We start from the raw sequence: 7,562 nt of genomic DNA on the forward strand, positions 1-7,562 counted from the left end.
GTCCTGCAGAAAATCCTCAACACCACAGGAATATATATTCCCTTAGTTTGAACCTCTAAAGATGCATAGAGCTTTGGGTTGTTTTTTGTGTTTTTGTTTTTTTTTTAACTCAAGTTTTCTATTAGCACAAAGAAGTTAGCTCATCCTATGCAAGTATAAAACACTGAGGGATTTAAGTTAAGATTTTTTCCAGGATTCCTCACATCAGAATACCTAAATAATCAGAATATAAGGCAGTGTATTTGAAAAATGTGAAAGTTACTGGCTTATATTCTGTGTAAATAGATTCTGTTTTTTACATCTAGCTATTTTGCATTCTTTAATGTCCCTCACATCAGGGAGCAGAAAAATATGCATGGGAAAAATCAGGGTTTCCACCCCTGGAAAAACATCTCATTGTGTTTCTGGGCTCCATGTTGCAGGTTCGATCCAAACCAATAAGGTTGCAAAAGGCCTCAACATTAGCCCTTCTCTGTGCGAGGAGGGGACCTGGCCCTCTGCACAGGCAGACCGAGCAAGAGCAAGCTCTTGCTTTTGGGCAGTTTGCCACGTCCCTGAGCCCTAGCTCACTGAATAACTTTTTTTCCTGACAACATGAAGTACTGCCTTTCCTGCTTCCCTTAGTGGTAACTTCCAATCTGCCTAGCAAGCTTTTCCCTCCAAAGGCAAGTGGTGGGGCAGTGCTGAGCGATGTATGGGCTTCAGCTCATGACAGAGCTAAGATTAAACCCTACCAAGACTAGGTTGCCATCTCTCCACGTGTGACACAAATCAAGACAACACTCTTGTGGCAAGAAAGTTCCTTTGGATGGCTGGCAGCTGTGTCTAATCCCAGTGTGGGAGGATTACAGCTGCACCTAGGGAAACCTGCTAAATCCACATGTTTGCTCATCTCACTTGGTATTTTAAATTCAAGTCTGGAATTCATTATTTTATATTGGAAAACAAAACTTCAGGCTAGGAGAGGACCTTGCACATACTACATACTTCCTACCAACATGTTTGCTGCCCAAAAGGAGGCTATAGGTAGCCAAATTATCTGGAAGTATTTGCTGACTTATTGCAGAGAATGGGTCTACAGTTTTCTATCAGAGAAGAGGAACCCATGAGTTCACCATCCAAATCTGAACAAGTATGTAGTCCAGAGTGGCTGGAACAAGCCAAAATATGTTAAGGTTATTATGGCATGTAAGTAATAAGCCAAGGTAACTGATAGGGGATCCATCTGCTCCCATCGCATAGGGACAGAAGCTCTGCAGGCAGTGAGTCCCAGGCCACCATAACAGCCCAAATCCCAGTGGAATTCCATGGAGCAGGAAAAAAACAGGCACGGAGCCCACTTCATCTGCCCAATAAAGATAGCAGTGTCTTCAGAGGGCGAAGTTATCTGTTTTTCAAAACACAAACAAGGAGATAAGGTTTAGATGATTTCCAAGACTGCTGATAAATGCTCGAGACTCCAAAGACATAGTAACTGTTTTTCACTGTTGGGCAAATGTTATTTCTTCTTTGTAGTTAAGAGAACAAACACCACTTGATTCCGATACCAGGGAAAAGCAATATGTTCGCAGCCTCAGTCAACCAGCACTGAAAAGCAAAGGTTTGAAGATGCACATATTTCATCCCATTTCTACAAGTCCTAGCTAAATAGTTTAATAAACTACTACAGATATAAAATCTTCCACCTTGCTGTGAGTCCTGAAAACTCACAGATTTTGTTAGTCCAATCATCCCTATTTTTCCTAAGTATCCCCTACTGTATACCAGTCCTAGGAAGCTTATGACATTCCCCTTTCTACAGGTCACCACGTACTTGCTGTGTGGTTTGTCCCAGCACGTAGCCCTTTGATGTCAGCCAGGCACAATGCTCTACTTATTCCTCAAAAAAAGTACATGCAAGTACTTTTATTTTTATTTTCCTTGCCTTGTGTCATTCTCATTTTAAACCAAAGATCCAGCCTTAGCAGAATTACTTGGAGGAGTGAGAAAAAAAAAACCAACAAAAAACCAAACCACCCACCAAACAAACACCACACTATCAAACTCAAAGAATATGCATGCAGAAGCAAAAACTTGAGTTTGGTAGCACATGGGATAATAAATTTTCTACACAACAAGAACTGCTTTAACTGATGTTTGCATTATATTCTGAAGGGGAAAAATGTCTAAGTGGGACTAGGCATCATTATTTTGAAAAACAGTTAGAAATCAGCTTTTGATGAATGTCAAAGAGGTTGGCAACTCTCCCTCAGATCAGATAAGGATCCAAAAGGTTGGGTTGTTTTTTTTTGTTTGAAATGTATACAGGTTTATTGGAAGGTATAGGATCCAAAGATGTGTGAAACTATCATGAGAAAGCTAGTGGTTTCAATTGCTGTTTCCTGGTGTGAGCTGAGCTTTACCTATTCCTGCTTCTAATATCAGCTGAAAGCAAACAATTTACATGAACACGAAAATGTCATTAAGCATTCCCCAAATATTTTTGTATATGTCAGAGTTGATGTGATTTATGTTTTAGTGAAAGGTTGCATTGATTTTTATATGAACTGTGTCTTTAAGGTTGACTTTTTCACATAATGGGCTTGATTATGAGGAAAAAAAAATCATTTATGCAACAAATGGCTCGGACAACTCGGTTCCTAATTGAAGTAAGCAGCTAGTCACAGCCCATTTTGTAGGTGACCTGGATGTTTTCACATGAGAATGACTACGTGCAGCATTTGTACTCATGGTGATGGATGGCTACAGCGGTACAGGATGTGTGCAGTTGTGATGCTAACCTAATAATCAGGCCTCCTGTGAACAGACAGTGCTGGGGTAGTCATGAAGGGTAATAGGTTCTTAGGCTCTGCTATCACTCTCTTCTTTTGGGTCATGTTTTGGACTAGAAAATTATTGACTATGTAAGTGGTGTAAAACAGACTTCTGAAAGGTATTTCATACACAGGTATTTATAAGGGCACATTTCAGTGATTTACAGAGCTGGAAGGCAGCAGAACCCCCACAGAACTGTTATGTGTTATATGGATTATATGTCCACAGTGGATTTAATGGCTGCTTCAGTCTAAGAGCAATCTGTGAATGAAATGGTTTGAATAGAGATAGCAGGAGAAAGAATATATTTCTTTTAAAAATTATCCTTCCTCAGAGATTAAAAAGAAGCTTTTGGATAAGCATACTGGGTTATGCCAGGAAAGCTCATGACAGAGATTAGGGCATTAATTACATTATTAAAATGTATACATTGCATGCTTCACCAAACAAATATATAAACCTTATTTATTCTAAATAAAACTTAAAGCCCAGAGAATAAGCCTAGCACTTGCAGAAAAACTTAAAAATGAATGTAATCTCTGCTAAATGTACCGGCTTGTTTCTTAGAGAGAAAACAGGGTGCCCGGTGCATGTGACAACAGGTCATCCATGCTGAGGAGATCACAGCAGCTGTCAGGAGTCTCCGAGGAGCCCAAGCGAACTGTCCGCAGCACATTTTACTAGGAGCTCTGCCCTGGGCTTCCCTCTCCTTCTCTCCCTTTCTCCCTATTTCTGCCTTGCCACCATGGAGACATAGTCCCATTCCTGCAGGACCATTCACATCTGACCACGTGACCGGTCTCGGTCCACGGGACTCTTCCTGGGGACCTGGGACATTATTCCTCTTCTGCTGCTGATGAGCACAGCAGGGCTGGGGGTGTGGGTGGGTACCTGGATGCATGGGGGGCACCTGTTCAGAGCCCAGGCAGCTCAGAGAGCATTGGAACATACAGCATCCCAGAGTGGCAGCATCTCAGTGGGTGTAGAAAAGGGGGAATCTGGTACACAAGCATTGTTTGGAGGGCAGCAGTGTGTTGTCACTTTGGCCAGCAGCCATAGCTACGTGTGTCAGCAGTATTTACTGTACATCCAGCCAGTGCCTGTCAAGATGACATCCCAGTCAACCTATGGGCTCTGGAGCACGTTGCCATACAAGTGCAGAAATGTCTATCTCTCTCACTTTAAAAAATTATGCCAACCCTCTGTTTCAGCACTGGACTATGGCTTGCCCAGGAGACAACTGCCCGGCGCAGCAGTGGGGAGGGCTGTGGTGGGCAGATGGCAGAGCAGATGGTTTGATGGTTGAGCAGGTGGGCTGTTTGCATGCAGGCAAACGGCACCAGCCTGGCAGCACAGTGCTGGCAGGGGCGTTCGGCGCATTCGTCTCTGCGGAGGCGCAAGGTGCTCTGAAACAGAGGGGTTGAAGTAGCTGAATCGGATTAACTTGTTGGATGTGGACCACAGCTGATGCCAAAGCTTGAGTGGGAATATCTGTGGAAAAAAATTATTTTCTCTTTTCAGTTTCTAGAAAAGTTTAAATTCATACAGAACCCATGCAGGAGGTTTATGACAGGCTGACTGAATTCCTCTGCAGGCTGGAATCTCTGGAGTCAGTCTGGCCCACAAAGGCAGGGTTGAGAGAATATATCCTGGCAAAAAGGCAGGTTTGGGAGCACAAGATGCCACAGCACACCCCACTGCCAGTGCTGCAGCAAGACATCCCAAAGGTGCCTGCAAACCCTCGTGATGCAGTGATGGAGTCAAAGACAACCCTGGAGTAGGGACAGAAGCAAATGACAGGGAAAGAAAACCGATGATTTTGGATGATTTTCAAGGACACAGAGGGAACAGCCATCAAGGAGACACACACACACACATCCAGCCACACAACACTGAAAACCAGTGTGGGTGAGACAACCCCATGCAGCAAAACCTCTTCCTCACCTCTGTGGGCGACCACAGCCTTCCCAGGCCAGGGGAAACACCTCGTGGATGTTGCACCAGACCCAGGTGCCACGGAGCTGTACTGGCACATAAGCAGCGAGGCGCACAGCAGTCCTGGCAGCGAGCAGGGCATTTGGGGTGTTTCTGCTCACCACTGCCCCCGCCATTCTCAGCTGTGTTTCATTGATTTATTTGCACTCCTTTGTGTTTGGGGGCTCATTGCTGGTATGCGATCAGTCTCTGCCCTGCTTTGAAAAATGAGGTTTGGAGTCAGCAGACCTCCACCCTGCCACATGATAGTGAAGCAGCACTTTTGCAACGCTCTCCCAAGTTGTGACATGCATCACAAACTGGTCTTCTGACAGCAGTCCTCTGTGTGGGGAATTGCAGGTGAATTCGGGTGCTGCATGAATGCCCCTCCACTATCACACTGTTATTTCATGGCCTGGGCTGACAGAAGTCAGGCCACGGGGCAGCACACACAATGAGCCTGGGCCTGGGGTTTTCATTTGCAAGAGAGCAAAGGGACAGGAAATAAGGTATAAAAAGCCATGAAAATGAGTGTTTTCTCCTTCCCACGAATCCTTCTCTTTTAAATACCCAGTAAGACACAGAGAGGGAGGGAAAACCATCATCCACTAATCCAAAACAGGAGCTAGCTGTCAGATCAGCACAAACAGAACACGCTAAGTCCTCCACTAACTCACCCTTGTGAGGAGGCAGAGATGGACTGTGATAAGGTTTTGGCTCTCAGACACACTTGGAACTATGCACGAGGCCAGCCAGAGTCTGCACACTCAGGGGAAGGGAGCTGGGGCTTGCCAAATTGGCACTGATAAATCTCAGCAAGGAGTAGTGTCCTTAACCTGGCTGCAAGAGCTCTGAGGAGACGGCGTGAGAGAGTTCCCTTCTTTTACTGGGACTTCGCAGAAGGCCATATCTCTGGGCTGAAGGCAGACACAAATCTGCCAAACTCACTATTGTTGCACAAAAATGGCACAACCCAGCCGTGTTTGTCAAGACTTAACTGTTGACATTTATTGCTGCTGCAGTCTGATGGAAGGTTAAGGACCCCACCATGTCAGTGAGATGCAGCCACCTACCTGGATGTGTCTCAGAAGACTTACAAGCTTTGTGTCAAGCAAGTTGAGCAAAACAGGAGGCAGTAACAAGGAAATAGTGAAAACAGTTTTACAGAGAAAGAAGGAAGGCTTTTTTGGGCTGTGTTTTGGTTTGTTTCACTGTATAGAAGATGTCTGAAAATTCTCTGTCACAATAAATCGCTTCTGGCAGGAGCAAAGCTGTGAATGCAGTTATCCAGCACGTGGGTTCGTGGAAAGTGCTCGTGGTGGAGGCACATAGCACAACTGAGCACGACCACTGTGGTCTTGCTACATGTGGGATCTCCTGCTGCTGTCCTGCGGAGGGGCAGAAAAGGCTGCTTGGAGACCTGAATGCGAAGTCTCGCGTACATTAGTTTTCTAGTTAAAAAAAAAAAACCCAGGGAGTTCTGCAAAGAGGAGTTAAGTATTTTAGACAACAAGCAGTTTAAGTTTTTGTCCCCACTGTCATGCCCCTCAGGTATTTGTGGCAGAGAAGGATGCAATGTGTGATGCTGCATCTCTCTTAACTTCTGTCCAGCTCCTCTAAAGGTCCCTTCAGTAGCCAGAGCAACGCATTGGCAGTGGAGTAACAGCAGCAGCAGCACCACCTACAACTCCAGCTAGATTTTTGTCATGACAAGCAGGAAAAATGGAGTGGCATTTGTCTTGACGGTGAAAAAAAATGCAAATAAGGGTGTGTTCAACCACTCAGAGACCTGGACTCACCTTGGGCTGACAGCAGTGAGGATATTTTCCTTATGGGACATGTCTTATTCCCGTGGAAGTAAGATATACATTGCTTTTGGAAAATACACGGAAGTGGCCCTCCTCACAGACACCATATATAGCTTAATGTGCAGATCTTAAATAGCTGGATATTTTGTTCACACAATTAATTAATGGAAAATTATTGCTAATTGTCTTTAAGCAAACTTGAGTAGGTTAAATGCAAGAACTATCCTGTAAAACCTTCCTTTCAACACAGTAAAAAGGTATAGAGGCTTGTTTTAAATCTATGCTTGTGAAGGTAATGATGCAGTGTTTTAATTTTTTTAATAGTAGTAGATTGGTCTATTCACTGGCTGAGTTGCAACTATAGTATTTTTGCAATTAATGTTTCTTTGCAAAGTCACTATATATATATATAAAAAATGCGTATCTACATCAAAGTAATATGTGCTTAGATGAGTTTTACACTGATAGGCTAGTTGGCAAAGAAATCACTTTCAGTTGCCTATTAGGGCTGGATTCAATAGAAATGTTGGCTGACTTCACTGCAGGCCTTGGAAACCATCGGAGTATTCAAGGCTCAGGCAGTCAGATGCCTGTTTCAGTTTCTATTGACAGAGGAAAAGGAGGGATGAATAAATGTAAAATATTTCCTTCCAGTGTTGAGCTGAGAGGCAGCATGGTGCAGGGAGGAGGAGGAATCCAGGACATCTGGGTTGTATTTATTGCTGGCTCTGCTGCCATCTTGCTTTGTGACTTTGAAAAGTTGGGTTTTTTGCTTTTCTACCTTACTTTCTGTGAGGCAGGGAGAGTCGCCTGCTTGCACATGGTGCTCTGGGCAGGTGCAGGGACTTTTTTGGTGACCATGACCAAATGCTGCAGCTGCCAAGCTGGTGTATTCATATGTGCAAGACAATGCTGTCTGGCTGACTGATACCCCAGAAGGTGCAGGAGTGGTAACTATGCCCTTTG

Source organism: Eurypyga helias, unplaced genomic scaffold (genome assembly GCF_000690775.1).
Source record: "Eurypyga helias isolate BGI_N326 unplaced genomic scaffold, ASM69077v1 scaffold6930, whole genome shotgun sequence".
Lineage (NCBI taxonomy): Eukaryota > Metazoa > Chordata > Aves > Eurypygiformes > Eurypygidae > Eurypyga > Eurypyga helias.